The sequence below is a fragment of the Neopelma chrysocephalum genome, unplaced genomic scaffold, assembly GCF_003984885.1.
Source record: "Neopelma chrysocephalum unplaced genomic scaffold, ASM398488v2 Primary Assembly neopelma1_45, whole genome shotgun sequence".
Lineage (NCBI taxonomy): Eukaryota > Metazoa > Chordata > Aves > Passeriformes > Pipridae > Neopelma > Neopelma chrysocephalum.
In genome coordinates, this window is record NW_020897704.1 from 20,304,978 (window position 1) to 20,320,099 (window position 15,122).

The 15,122-nt window shown below is 39.7% G+C and overlaps 1 protein-coding gene across 1 annotated transcript in view; it reads right to left on the reverse strand.

The window, feature by feature from the left end:
- TAF3 (TATA-box binding protein associated factor 3) overlaps positions 1–15,122 on the reverse strand; it is a 117,627-nt gene that overhangs the window by 91,409 nt on the left and 11,096 nt on the right. The window lies entirely within an intron of this gene.

The window sequence follows — 15,122 nt, forward strand, 5'->3', positions numbered from 1 at the left end:
GTGAAGGCTACGAGGTTATTTCCATTTTAAATCATGCCTCAAACATTTGTATTTCTCAGGGGGAAAAAACCCAAACACAACTGTATCTATTAGAAATACAACATCTTATGTCTGGATTCCACTTAGGAGCTAAATTTCTGTGAGAAAGTTGCCGTAAGACTTCAGGTATTTGAGTTCACATAATATTTCCCTCCACACTGCTTTTCTCATGAGCAAAACACAGCTAAAATATCAAAAATGTTTTAAATCAAAGTTTATTGAATACACTATTGTGCATAATAACTAGAGCTTTTGTTGCATGTGAAGAAGTGTTTAAAAATAGCAGAACTTGCAGCTGTCTGAAAACTACATGTCCAATAGCCTTAAGTCATAACTTCTCTCAACTTGAGGCTTGGAACGATGCTGTAAAATTTTTGCACGTGTGGTATCTGAAGGGAGAAGAGTGATACAGACCTTTTGGGCTTTTACACCTCGGGATTTTCTAGCTAATATAAAGTACAACACCATGCTTTCAAGCTGGAAATTCCTCTGAAAATGGTGTGTAGCCCACGCACTTCTGCAGTGATTTGTAAAATATTACTGTTAAGACATCGATGCAGTCAATGCATAAGTCTGAACCAATATGATTATTGAATTTGAATGAAGCAGCAAATGAGATATGATAACTGTGGTGGAAAACCACAGCTGTGTTTTTGCAAAACACAGGGTTTTTTTGGAAAACATCGAGTTTGAAGAGGAAAGAGGAAAATATCTAATTTTCCAGGATATCTAGAAGATCAATGAAGTGAAAAACCAGTGGAACATAGATTTTCTGTACAATTGTCTCATTAACAGACTCCTAACACTGACCAAATCCCTTGTTTTGCAGGGACAAAGGACACCTGCAAACCAGTTTAAACTGACAGTGGTGTTCAGGTATCCCAAATCCTTGCTCAGATGGCAGCCTGGTATAGTCCTTTAACATGGCAGTCCACCTGGACTGATGTATTCTGCTTCTCAGCAGGGATTCCTGCTCTTCCTTAGGTGATCCAGCAAGAAAAATTGAAAAAAAAAAAGTAGCCTCTGAATTCAGAAGTCCAAGTTGACATTGTCAACAGTTTGGTGTGCCCTGATGGCTCTGGTTCAACTCAACACTGTGGATCAGTGTTTTAGTTATTTTCCATTTCCTCCAAACTCCAGAACCTGTAGCAGTCACCTTGTGGCTGCACTGTGGCGTCTCTCCATTTTTTGTCTCCCAAGGATTTCTAGCAGCAAACCTCTGGACCTCATGCTCCAAACTGTGCCAGGTGTATCACACACTAAGCTCCTGTTCTTTACTAGAGATTACTGCAGAGTAACTACTAATCCAACCTCCAAGGAGATACACCACTGTATCTGTAGTTATCTGATCCCCACTGCTCAGATTGTCCTGAAACATTTAATTTTCCTTGCATGTGCTCGCCTGGCTCCTCTCGGCTTCCCTCCTGAAGTTTCCATTCTAGAGCCTGTGTGTGATGTGCAAGCAATCCCTCTCTCTGGATATGACTTCTTTTGTTTTGTTTTTTTGGGTGAGAAAAGACACAGTGATAGTGAGAAGAGCTAGGAAGCAATTTGAAGTAAACTTAGAAATGAACATATTTAATTAGTTTTAATTAAAAGGCAGTAAATATTAATACTAGACTTTTAGTGATGCTAAACTTTAAAAATTTGCTACTAATTTATATATTTTATATATATAAAACAACTTAAATATTCCACTTGTGCCATGCATTTTATAACCACATAACACATAGCAATATAAGATGCTATATGGACTCAGATGAGGGAAAGTCTAGATCTTTCCTTTGTATTATTTCCTTTGCCATATGTAACCAGGTCATGCTGTTATTTAAAGAACACATATTTTGCTATGAATGCTGTAAATGAGACATATACATGAAAGGCAAAATAAAAACTGGAGAGAAGTGACTTGGGTTTGCCGAATAATAGTTTTAGCCTTGATACTGCATCAGCACAGTGAAGGTAGGTGTGATATAACTCAATATAGAGAGCTAACACTAAAGAAATTTAAATCCTTGCTAAGCATAGCAATAATATGCTCTCAAGTAAAGGAGGGAGTAAAAAAAATCTTTAAAATCTCCATTTGTATTTATACAACTTTCTTTATATTACATCAGCAGGTGTGATGACAGGACAGCTCAGGTGTCTCACTCTGCATCAGGAGGCAACAAGGCTGAGTATTGCTCTGGATTTTTGCCAAATGTCACTCTTTGTCAACTCCATTGTAATTAGGAATCCAGCTCTTTGCACGAGGAAGCAAGACTTCTCCTTGCACACACTGTTTCTTACAGAAATTGAGTTGCCTTAAATATGCTCATGTACCATGCCACCTCTGACCAGGAGAGGTTCCAGGTTTAACAAAGCTTTGGCTCATTAATATGACAAGGTTACAGCTCCTTTTTTAACGCTACGGAAAGAAATGAACGACTATTCAGAGCAAGAATGGCACTAATGCAGCTGTTCAAAAAGTAACCCTGACCTTTGTGGGGTGCTGGAACACTAAATGCAGGTAAGGAAACAAAGTCACCTAATTCTGGAGAACAGTGTTTAGGTGTTACCTGATCGCTGGTGTGTTCTCTCCCTGTTAATGTGATACTAAGTGGACACGACTTATTGCCGGGATCTCTCCCTCTGGAGATCGCCTGTTCCCTCATCTCCCTGCCCTTTCAGAAAAGATCATCTGGGAGGGCAAAACTTACACCAATTAAGGCAGCAAAGAAACTGCAAAACTGGACATGTAGAGGCTGCAGTAACTCCGAGGAGTTTGACCTGCAGTCAGCTTGTGACAAGCAGAAGCAACCAGGTTTTTAATTCACAACTAAGCTTTTCCTCAGAAAACCAGCATCTAGAATCTTTCCCCTGAGATACTACCAATAAATTTCATCTCTTCTAAATGACATTAAAAGGTAATAACAGCTTAATGCAAAGATGTGCTGCACTAAGAAACAGATCTAAGACAATGAGACTGTAGCAGAAACCTCCTCCGCTGCTTAACAATAGGGAATGGAAACATTTTCATTTATTTTCACTTAAAAAGAAAGTCAGAGTCCTGTGACTGCATTGATAGGAACGATGTACACACACTTCTGGGAGCACTGCCTTGAACTAAGGAAAAAGGAGCTGGTTCTTTCAGATGGAGAGGCAGTGTGCACAGAAGTCTCTGGCTCTGCCTCCCTTTGCTCCCGATAAAAGCTCGGAGCAATGAACCCTCAGGAGATTAGCACACACACAGGCCGGCTCCAAAAACTTTAGGCAGCATACATGTTCCTTTGAGTCTTGTACATGTGTTGTGTATAATGTGCTCTTTTTGATATTGAAAAGTTGCTAAGTTGTTCTCAAGCTGGAAGGGGTTTTCCATTTAGATAAGGCCGAAGCTACTGCACAGCACAAGCACATGTGTAACGCTGGAGCCTGAGAGCAGCACAAGCGTTGGCCGTTCCACCAGGGCTGATAAGAATGATTCCATTTTACAGAAATCCTACTGTAAGTTATTTAACCCTAACATCCATTCTCCTGGTGGCACTGCCAGCAGCACCTTCCCACATCCAACACCTTTCTCTCACAGCAATTGTCTCTCTGCTTGGCTCTCTGCATTTAACCACTCCAAAAGTCCACAACCTTTTCTATACCTTGACTGCTAAAAACATCACATGGAAATTATTCTCTGTATTATGAACAAAAGCAGCCCTCATACGCATGGGAAAGGAGGAAAACTATCTAGATAAAAAGAATCGACATTTCTATTTGTATCAGGTTCTTCAGTGTGCTGGCAGCACCTTCAGATCAAACATGGCTCTCTCCTCTGCAAACACGGATGTGATACCAGGATGGGCTCTACTCCCTGTCCTGGGAGAGCATAACAACCCTGCACTTATTTACCATCATTCACACATACAGGTCTCATGCTAACCTAGGAAACACATATGCACTGGTGGATTTACCCTTAAAAGACAAAAAGCTATGCTTGCTGGATGCTTTCAGGGAATGGGACCTGGGCTCAGCTCAGCATCGCTTCCATTGCTGCTGAAATGCAGGACCCATGGTGGGAGGACGTGGCGACTATTTGGCAGCACAGAACAGCGCCCAGCGGCTTCTCCTCCACGAATTTGAAACTGCTCAGGGCATTTAGGTTGGCAGAACTCTATAACCCAACTGGATCCACGCCAGCAGGGCTAACATGCCGCTCTTGAAAAGTGAGCCACCGGGGCTTTAATCACCACAAGTGGCAAGGACTTAATTTTTCATCTCATTTGAAATATGCCAGGCTCAACAGCAGACCGAGCTTCTCGTAAAAATATCACCTCCTCATCAGCACTGTTTCCTGCTTCATTGGATTGCTTTGGATGTCTCCTGTGAGGAGTCCTGCAGCAACCCTGCTTGGCTGAGCCTGTGACCCAGGAAAATCTTAGCCTGCCACGGCAGGGCACAGGACACATATCCCACACGCAGGACATGTGGATAATTGATAATCCAAAATTCAACCTCCAATTTCATCTGACATTCTTCACTTTCCATTCCCAAAATGCCCCAGTGGGGGCATTTTGCCTTTGACCAGGCAGCAGGGCTAGTTTTTAGGACCACAGCTGTACCCCAGCATCCCATCTGCGTGACATTATGGTGTGGGATCTAATTCACCTCACCAGAGACAGACCAAATATACTTGCAAGGAGCTCAGCTCAGTGAGCTCACTGAAGGGACATATACAGGAAGGAAAAACTCCTTAAATTGTAAAAATGAACTTTACCCTGAGATTTTGAACAAATTCAGTGTTTCAGCCTGAATCACCTTAAATTTTAAAAAGATACTACACATGAGCTGTACTCTGTGAAAATCAGCTCATCTAAGGGAAGCTTGTTACCTGCAACATCAGCACTAAGATACTTATCACTTTCTAATTCACACAAAGTTTACTTTCCCCAAGAGTCCTAAAAAAATACTGAATTGTGTGAATATATGCAATATATGCAATATTGCTCTAGTTTGTAAGTGTGAGCTATACAGCAACACCATGACAACAAAATTTAGCATTGTTTTTCCAGCTCATCACAACCAGTGTGATTTTATATCACAGTTTTAAGGACTCTGGCCAAAAAAGTTAAGGTCTCATGCTACAGGAGGATATTTGGATGGCTAAATCTCACTAAAATCTAAATAGATTTTCACTTGTAATTCTAAAGGTCCTTAAAAAACCTCCAGACATCCCAACTCAACTTCCCTGGACAAGGATATGTGATTTTAACTGTACCTTTTATCTTAAAAAAACCCAGAGAATATATGAACATGTTTTGAGCACACTGAAAATATTTGTTTGTAGGATATTTTATACACCCCCCAAGAAAAGGTAACTGAATAACAGTAAACTTTGCTGAACTGAAAATGTAAAGCCTGTAATACAGAAAATTAAAACTATCCAACATGAGAATGGTAAAAATCCACCAATTCTCTTTAAAACAGCAAAAGAAATGCATTATTTCTGAAAGGTCAGAGATGAGCTACCACCTCCATCTGTATTGTGATTTAAAATACTCAGAACACCGAGAAAGCCCCTTGAATGACTGTGTTAAAAGTTTCCCATGCAAAACCAAATGCATCCTTGTTTCATATTTAATTTGCAATAGGATCCCCAGCAGCTGAGCTGTGAGAGCTCCTCTGGCTGGTGCCGCACTACCTGCTGAGCCGGGCTCCACACGAAGGCACCACACAATTGAAGCCTAAATCCTCAGAGCTGCACCTCAGCTCCCTTTAAAGTTAATCTGAACGCACTGGACTCGAAAGGAAATGAAAAGTGAGTTTCTCTCCCTTCCTATGGCACCAGGACTTCCTGTGTTTTAGCGATTGGTCAAGAACTATTATTTCCTCCATGTTATTCCCAGTTGTGACTGTCAGACGTAATTAGTGTTGTCCGCACACAAGCGCTAAATGTTTGTTTAAATAAGCCTGGAGCCAAAGTCCCACATGCACAGAAACCTGGAGAAACATGGAGAAACTCAGAGAATATTAAGATTCAAGTATGCTGTACCTGAACGAACATGCTGCTCTAAATATTTAGAAATGCAAAGTTCGTTTGCTGAGATGAATATCCACAAAAATCTATGTGAGATAAGGGGTATTAAAATTATTCACTCTCCAATTCAGGATGGATTATTTGGCCAATCTGTTAAGCTGTACCTCTCAGACACACAGGATCAGTACCATCCTCCTCCCCTCAGGGAAAAGAGCTCATAACGTTTGAAGAAAAGTATGCTCCATCCCAACCGTAGGAATACACGTGAAACACAGAGTCTTCCTTTAACACAACTCTGGAATGGGAAAGCAGCAGACATCAACAGTGCGAATGCAGAGGGCAAACAAGTTCACCAAAGAAAATAAATTAAGCTTAATGTTGCAGATTGTAAAGTGGCCAGAATAAAGGCCATTTAAGTTGTTATCGACCTGCTTTAAACACACACACACAGAACTGAACTTCAATTTATCTCTCCATATAAAATACCACCCCTGGCAGCGTGGCATCATTGCTTATAACCATGATTGAAACATTAATCTCAAACCAAGTCAGAGAAATTTGTGACTTAATGCATTACCACCTGAAGACCCACTGTTTTCCAGCCTTGGGCTAAGTGCAAGCCAGATCCAGCCCTGCTCAAGTTTGACATTGCTCCTCAAAAACACAGGTATGCTCTGGTAGGTTTTGCTTAACCGACCCAAACAATGCACATTTATACACAACAAGCACACAGGGTTACATTTTACCCAGTCACACCATACACAGCTGTTCAAAGAAACAGAATCCAAACTAGAGAAAAACATAAAAATACCATCTTGTCAAGTCATCAGAAAACCATTAATGTTTCTAATGAGTGCAATTACAAAAATGAAAGATTCCAAAGAAACACAGTTAAAGATGAACTTTAATTATCCAAGCGTCTGGCTACATGAACCGGGGTCATGTCTCCAAATGCCTTCTCATTTGAACTCTGTTATCCACCCAACCTTACACTTCTCAGAGTCTTTCAGAATGAAATGAAACTGCCTACATACAAAAATAAGTTATCCCCTCCTAATGACTTACCCACTCACTAATATTCCCTTTAGCTGACAGTTGGAGAAAACAGGAACATGTACCAAAGGTGAAGACTGGAAGAAGATGATCTCTAAGGTCCCTTCCAACCTCAACCATTCTAAGAAGATGCTGTAGTCAAGAGGTGTATAGCAAAGTTATAGTGCTTATCTGTGTGTGGCAAAAGACAAATAATTCAAATGAGCTTTCTTAGTCATAATTTTAAAAATTAGAAGGCAGAATTCCTTGGTTTTAACCTGGAGACTCTACCGCATTGCTTGTCTGCAGAAGTTTGCAATGAGTCATTCACCTGATTAACGCAAGAGAGATACGGGGTCCCGTAATCCACCCGTGATCTTTGTCTAGACAACGGCTTGTTCTGATGCTGAGATCAAGGTTAGGCTCAGCTACACTTGAAAATGTGCACATAAACACCATGCATAAATATCTATTCCAAAATAGCTCCAAGCACGGATATTTTTCACAGGAGGAAAGAAACGTTTCAGACACTTCAGAAGGGTTGAAATGAAAAAAGTTACTCCGCAAATAACTCTTCTCTGGGCAGTTTCGTTATTCGGAACAACAGCCTGGAGGGCCAGCTCCTGAATTCCAGGTGTGGACCATTCCATGTGTCCATGAAAATGTCACAGCTGGTAATCAGCAGCAGGAGGATGCTTGCCTTGATGGAGAAACTTAAGGCCACATGACTCAAAATCAGAGGTCTCAACTAATACGTCCTATTTCCATGTCCTTCCCAAATAATCCTCTCAAATACAGTACAAAATTAAGGACTGCTTGAATTATAAGACATTTCTCTGAAAGTTTGGCACAAATTCCTGTGCAGGAGGGTAACAATCAAATTTGTGGCTTTGATCCCAGTAGCTAAAATAATTTTAATTTGTTTTTTAAGTGCCAGGAATTGTTAGTAATCACTGACATTTTCATGAAGTTAAAGAATCCGTGGTGGCAGAAGTCAGAGAAAGAAATAAAACCATCTGAATTAAGAGTAACAGGAAAGGCTCCAGCATGAAGAAAACACTGAAAAATAATGAAGTTACAAGGTCAGCCCTTAAAATAGGCCAGTTGTGCTTCTCTTTATTCCTGCTTTAAGCAGCGGCCAGACTTTCCATTTCCCCCTCCCTCCCTTAAGTCCCCAAAAATACTCAGGGCAGTCAGGGAAAGTCTGAGAGGCCTGAGAAGAGTAACACCCAGGTATCAGATAATTTGAAACTTATGCTTTCAGAGGCACAAAGGTGTCTGATGATCCAGCTGAAATAAAATCCTCAAGCACAGGAGCAGCAGACAGTGCAGGAAGCGACGCAGGCGCTAAACAAAGTCACACATTGTCAGAAAAGGGAAAAAACTGATCTGACGTGACGAGTCAAGACAAGTGACAAAAGTTTTGCTGAAAAAGGATCAGTAGGAAATTAAAATCATGACAGCAATTCTGTTCAAAATACACAAGACAATAGAATCCTTTTATCACAAAGTCCCATTTTCTCCTCCGGTTTTATTCTAACCAAAATTGCAATTTGCACATCACAATGCAGCGAAAGGATCCATGACTTTCATTCCCATTCCATGTAAATAATTTACTGCAAAAGGCTGGCTTTTATCAGTCAACTTCTGCATTTTGCAGTTTTTATTTTTGAATCCTTAAGAATCACTAACAACTTGTAAGTTATCTAAACAGGTCTGAAAACCAGAAAAATCTTTGTGAGAAGGTTTTAGAAGGATGATATCCCCTTCAAGTCATGCTGCCTTCATTTCATTTGCTATACGCAGCAAATAAAGCCAGATAGCTAAAGAAGCTAAAGCAATACATTTTCACAATGCTGAATTTTTATAGTTAGTTTTACTAACTCCTCGCTATTACTTGCAAAAAACCGGAGGCAGCATCTTTATAAAACTTATTTTCTGATTTGCTTCTTCAGGTACAGCCAGGTTCCAGCTGGTTTATTTATTTTAAAGGATACAACTCTTGAAAAGACCTCAACAAACAAAACCATGAAAGTCTATCACAAGCCCTCCCCTAAAAATCAAAACAAACACATTTAATCCATTTCCTCCATTCCCCCCTTTCAGTTGCCATTAAGATTCTTAAAAAATAGCAAGAGTTGAGGGGTTTCTTTTCCCAAAGACGTGAATTATTATTAGAAGTTAGGTACTAGTCTCCTAGAGAAGATAAAATAGTGTCTCCTCTGTTTCTGTAGTCTCTGGATCCCAGCTATGTGATTTGGTTTCTGCCACGAATAAAGTTTTACTATTGCACATCATTACATTGATTTTTTTTTTCCCCAAGTGCTGCAAATTAAATGAAGCTCTTCAGTGAAAGTCTATTTAACTTCCCATTTAAAAAAAAAAACTTCCTCATTAAATCCTTTCTTGCAGGATTTCACTGGAAATTATGGTTTTGATTATGATACAACTTCAGAAAAGGTAAAGATACAGTTGTCTTCCCAATTACAGCTTTATCAGCACGCCTTCGAGAAAAGTTATTTTTCTGTCTAATGGCAAGATTTAAACCAGGCACATTTTCTGTGCACTTTTTTTTTTGTTCCTGTCTCCTATTTTCCTTTTTTTCTTTGAAACCTGCCTCTCCTATTGGCTCTTTCCCAATGCCTTTCTTCTGGCTGCATCTCAAGCTTGGCTGCTTTTCTCATTTTGTCCGTTTCTCCTGTTGCCTCTCCCTTGCTGAGCTGCTGCAGATGTGAAGGCTCATTCTCACAAAAGCAATCAGAGTCTAACTCGGAGCACACTGCAAAGACAGCTAAAGGATGCCTGTGAATATCAGCAGCCAGGCAGAGTGAGCAGCCAGGAGCAAAACCCCCACAGTCTGGCAGGGCTTTAACTCTCCAAACTGGTGACTACAAGGTACCTGTTTGTTGAGGAGGGGTGGTTTCCTAACCAAGTGTACTGGAAAAGCTCTGTTGAAGAGATCATTGCTGCTTTTAAATCATCAGTGCAGCTGCCGGAACGAGGATGAGTTGATCTGTGGGGTTCAACTAGATCTGGGGAAAGGCAGAAAGGCTTAAAAATGACAACAGCGAGACCTGGGTTACCGAAATTGGAAAGTGGGTATCCCAGGATCCTTCTAAAGCCCATCACACACTGATTTACAAAGGGGGATCAGCTTTGTTAAACCCTTGAGGAAATCAGAGGTTGAAATGATGCTGGTCTGAGACCCAAGACTTGCTACATTCAGTTCTGGACCACAGCCACAGAAAGCACTGCGAGACTGAGGGGGCAGTGGCAATTTTAAAATGTGATCTATCTCCCACTGGAGCTTGACACTAATGCTTTATGTCACCCTGACGCTTAAGGCTTTACACAATTACACTTCTAGCACTAGTACACCCTAGACACAAAATCTGTTGCTTTGATTAGCACCTTGCTTCACCACCATCCCCAATTCTCATCAATTCGAATGTGATTTTCAGCATGAAAAAACTAGAGATGTGTTCAGATGATGTGTAATTTGACAGCTGGGTTTCCACGCTTCCAGGTGGCTGGAAGCATCAGGTTTTTGTAGGAAACAGGTCCTAACATCACATAAAGAGCGAAGAGGGGAAAAGGCAGGACTGTAAGAAGATCAGCAATTTTATGCTTTGATCTGACAGGGAAATAAAATGCTCTGACAGAAAAGGCTACAAATAAATCTGAATTTGTAAACCGTGCCAAGAACTTGTCCTGACTCAATGATCAGAAATACAACGGCAGTGCTTGAGCCCACATTACCAGGAATGAAAGACAACAACATTTCATGCCTGGTAAAAATGACATTTGTTTCCAGATCATCTTTAAGGGAAAGAAGCTGAACCTCTAGGAAGTGGGAATGAAGTGGTAGAAAGCAGAGGACAGAGAAAAATGAAGTTGGAACTGAAGAGGAAGTGTGACTCTCTAACAGCTACCCCTTTTCCCCACAAAATATCTAAACTAGTGCAAAGAGAGTCTCGTGCCTTCTCCCTCAAATCCTGCTAATGTGCTGCAGCACAATTACAGTGTAAGAGAGAAATAAGGCTCTAATGCAAATACCACAGGCTATGATCAGTATTGCACAAAACAAAGATGTTTTCTTCAGTCTCCCGGTCAGAAAAGTAGGGGTGGGCTGCCTGTGACTCCAAAAAGTCAGAAAAAGAGAGCAGTTGACACAGCGTGGTTATTTTAAAAAATATAAATCATTATTATTATTATTTAAAATGAAGTAATAACAAGAGGCAGCAAGCATAGGCAGAAATTCATCCCAGGAAACTTAAAAATAAGGTCACCACGGCACAGGTAGGATTTACACCTCCTCTTTCTTTGTTTTAATCATGCAAAACGATACATATTCTTAAGGCATCAGGACTCAGGGCTCTCAAAATTATCACAAAATGTAATAGTGATTATTATTAGCTATGGAAAAGTATCTGGGCTTTCTCAGCTGGCCTAGTTTCAGCACGTACTGTTTTGCTTCAAATGCAATCAACAAATTCTAAGAAGTTGATTTATTATTGCAAAATGTATGTTCCCTTGCATTAAAGCACAAGAAATAAAGCATGACCATCATGTTTTGCAACTAATTTATTTTTTTCTCCTTTTTTAATCTGTCTTACAAGTTTACCATGACATTTTAGTGACAACAGTGCTAAACTAACTCAAAAAACAAAAAGAGACTAATTAAAAATAGGCAGACAGCAAACATCATGATACATTGGCATAAAATTATCCCTTCAGTGTCCTTTGTAAAAATACTGCTAAAACCCCAACATTTTTCATGGCAATACTGAGTCAGATTGTTTTATAATATACAGAATTATATATGCAGATCCTCACAGTGCAAGCATTTGGTTAGTGCTTGCACTCCATATTTAAGCAAGAACATTTTCTGCCTTCTTGGAACAGAACTTGTACCACTGAACTGAACTTCTGACCGACAGAAATTATAGATCTTGAAAACTTATTTGCCTTCCTCCCTTTCCCACAACTTCAGGAATCATTCCATGCTCTTTCAGCATTTCTTACGACTGAGTACATGTGAAGGAAACAGCTCCTCTTAGACTGGAAGGACTTTTTGCTCTTATGGATTCTCTGGCAAAGATAACTAAGGCATTGCTTGGGCTGCTGGGCTGGCTCTGAATACTCTGAACCACCACCAGTTCCAGAGTAAGTGGAAATAAGAAGCTGGTTACATGTGCAGAACTAAAGGACTTTTGGGAAGGAGGGCAGCAACACCTACTGGCCGTGGTGCAGACTGAACACTGCTTTGGTTTGGTTTTTAAATTAACAAGATATAAAAAAAGCGTTTTCTTACTAAAGTCATGGTTGAATTGCTGCTAAAATATATCAGCACTAGTAATTTCTGAATCCTATCAATAAATTAATATCCAAAACACGAGCTGAGCTCCAGGCTTCAATACAAAATGGGACATAACAAGTCTTCCTGATAATTCCTTTGAGTGATTGCATGATTTACTTTACACACCCTAACGTGTATAGCCTTCCTTCATTGCTAATTATTGCCTACTCAAAGCAACTCAAATGTTATGGACTGCACAATATGAGCAGCAGCATGGTTTCCTTCCTACTCTATGAAGTATTGCAAAGTATTTAAACAGCTGCTGCAATTCTTATTTTTCAAATGCATTCCTTTAACCTGCAAAAGTAAGTTTTTCTTCAAAATTTTACTTGGAATAACATAGAATAAAACATATACAACAGAGTTTCTTGATCCATCTCACTCCTTTCAAAAACAAACAGTAGGACACAAAATACAAAAAGCATTCTCAGAAAACACTTAATTCAAAATTAAAATGAGTATTTTAAATCGACTACAACAAATCTGCATTCAGCACTTGTATTTAATGCTTGCTTTAACTTTTCATTTAAAAAAATATTGTATTCATTTTTTGAAGTTGTGTCTATAGGTCCTCTGATACACTAGCCTTAGGCATCAGAAGTTTTCCTGGTTCTCATCCAACTTTGGAAATAATATCTTCTTGCTTCAGGTGTTAAAAGGATTCATACATTATTTATAAGGACTGCTAAAATCTAACTCCTGGATCTAACTTGCAAGAGAAAGAGTATAAAAAGTTACATATACAAAAAAAAAAAAAAAAAGCATGTCCCCATTTCAATTTTTAGCCTCTCTTTGTGTGTAGTGTATTGCCAGGCTGAGTCTGGAACACTCATCTCTCCCTCCCCATGTTCAGATATTTTTCTGCAGCTGCTTTGAGCCTTGCTAGATTTGACTTTTCTTGCGTATTTGAAAGTATGAAAAAAAGAAACAACAACCCCAACTGGAACACCGCTGGGCAACTTGTTACATTTCAAAGATGCCTGATTTCTCTGACAGAATGGTGTTTGTTTATCTCCCGAAAAATCAGGCTAAAGAAAGAAGCCAGAATAGGGTACTAAAATCCCTATTCACTTCTCAATGCCTTCTTCCTCTGTACTCCTCTCTTATAAATGTTGTCTACATATATGATATTTATATTTTGTTTGCCTCTTCCTGGTTTAAGAAAGTTCACAGTTAGATTTTAAAACAACCCGCTGAACAAACTTCACATGGGGGAGCCTTTAGGACCTCCTTCACAATTTAAGAAAACATTTATGTTTTGAACAGCAGTTCCACTTCCTGGGTTGTATTAAGACAAGAGACACTGAAAGACTATTGATCTATAAAACATAGCTAAAGGAAACAGAAAAGTAAGGTTCTACAGAGCCTCAGAAATACTCACCAGCCTGAGTAAGTCCTCATGTTGTTACTGGAATGAGTAAATTTGTTCACTAAACCCACTGCACTTGACAGCCTTTATACCTCAGATACCTGTTCCTGACTACAATTCCACTTAGTCTAACTGGAGCACACAGCAACTGCATCCATCCAGCTGAATAGGATACTTGAAAGCCTGAACATACACTTCCTGCAGCTCGATAAATCCTTGGAATGCTGCCCCATGCAATCCCTGTAGCAGCACAGCAGTGGATTTCCTTACCCAATAAGGTGTAGTCACTTATGTTCATCTTTACTTTGGGCAGAGTTTTTACGCCTATTTCAATGTGCAGACTTTGAGACCTTAGTTCTTAAAAAAGAATAATATGCATAATAGAGCATGATATCCATTCTGTCCCCACAAAATTATAAATTAAATACCTTAAGCAGTTTGGACTTGTTCTTTACACTCTTTTGGAAAACATATTATATTCTTTTGGAATTTTTTTCTACGAAGTCCACAATCTTACATATATTTATTTCCATACAAAGTACAGTTGCGTGCTGTTCACTGTTCAAAGGGGAAGTTAGACTAGGTCATGTTTCTTAAAGCTTTATCTTATTAGCAATCAAATGTCATGTAGCTGAATAATAGAGAAAACTTTTTTGCTTTTTCCACTGCCACAGTTAAAATTCTCAGGCAAACTGCAACTCAAAGCATATGTATAGTTGGTTTCACTGTTTCCTCAAGCTTTGCTTCTGTGTGAAAGAAAGGGAAGAAGCAGCTGGAATAGTGATGATGAAACCCTAATCAATGTTAGCAAAGAGAATTAAGAGCAAGTACAGTGCTTCTAAACAACTCCTACTTCCGTATTTAAAGATGAATTTAACGGGAAAATGAGGCTTTTCCTATTTGTTTGGTTTGGAGTTTTTTGCTGAAATTTGTTCCAAGGAAGAACAAATAGCTGTCAGGAGCAGAGAATGCTCTGCCAGTCTCACCAGCCTTCCTTCTTCTACCTTTACCAAATCACAGAAGCTCTTGCAGCTTGTGTGAGAGGGAGGCTGACAAAGAAAAGGTAAAGCAAAGCATTCATTTCTACTGTCACCTGAAAAAATTTAAATGCATTATAGAAACAGGTATTATCACGGTGAATTTTTGACACGAGGTAATCTTGAAGGAAAGTAAAAGAGTGGAACAGGAACTTGCCACAGCACCGCCACCTGCTTTGCAACCGTGCGCGTGAAACACCCCGTGGGTCCTTCCCGGGCCACTGCTTGAGGATGCACAGAAATACACAAACACAGGGCCCAAAACTTAAAGCAAAGGATTAA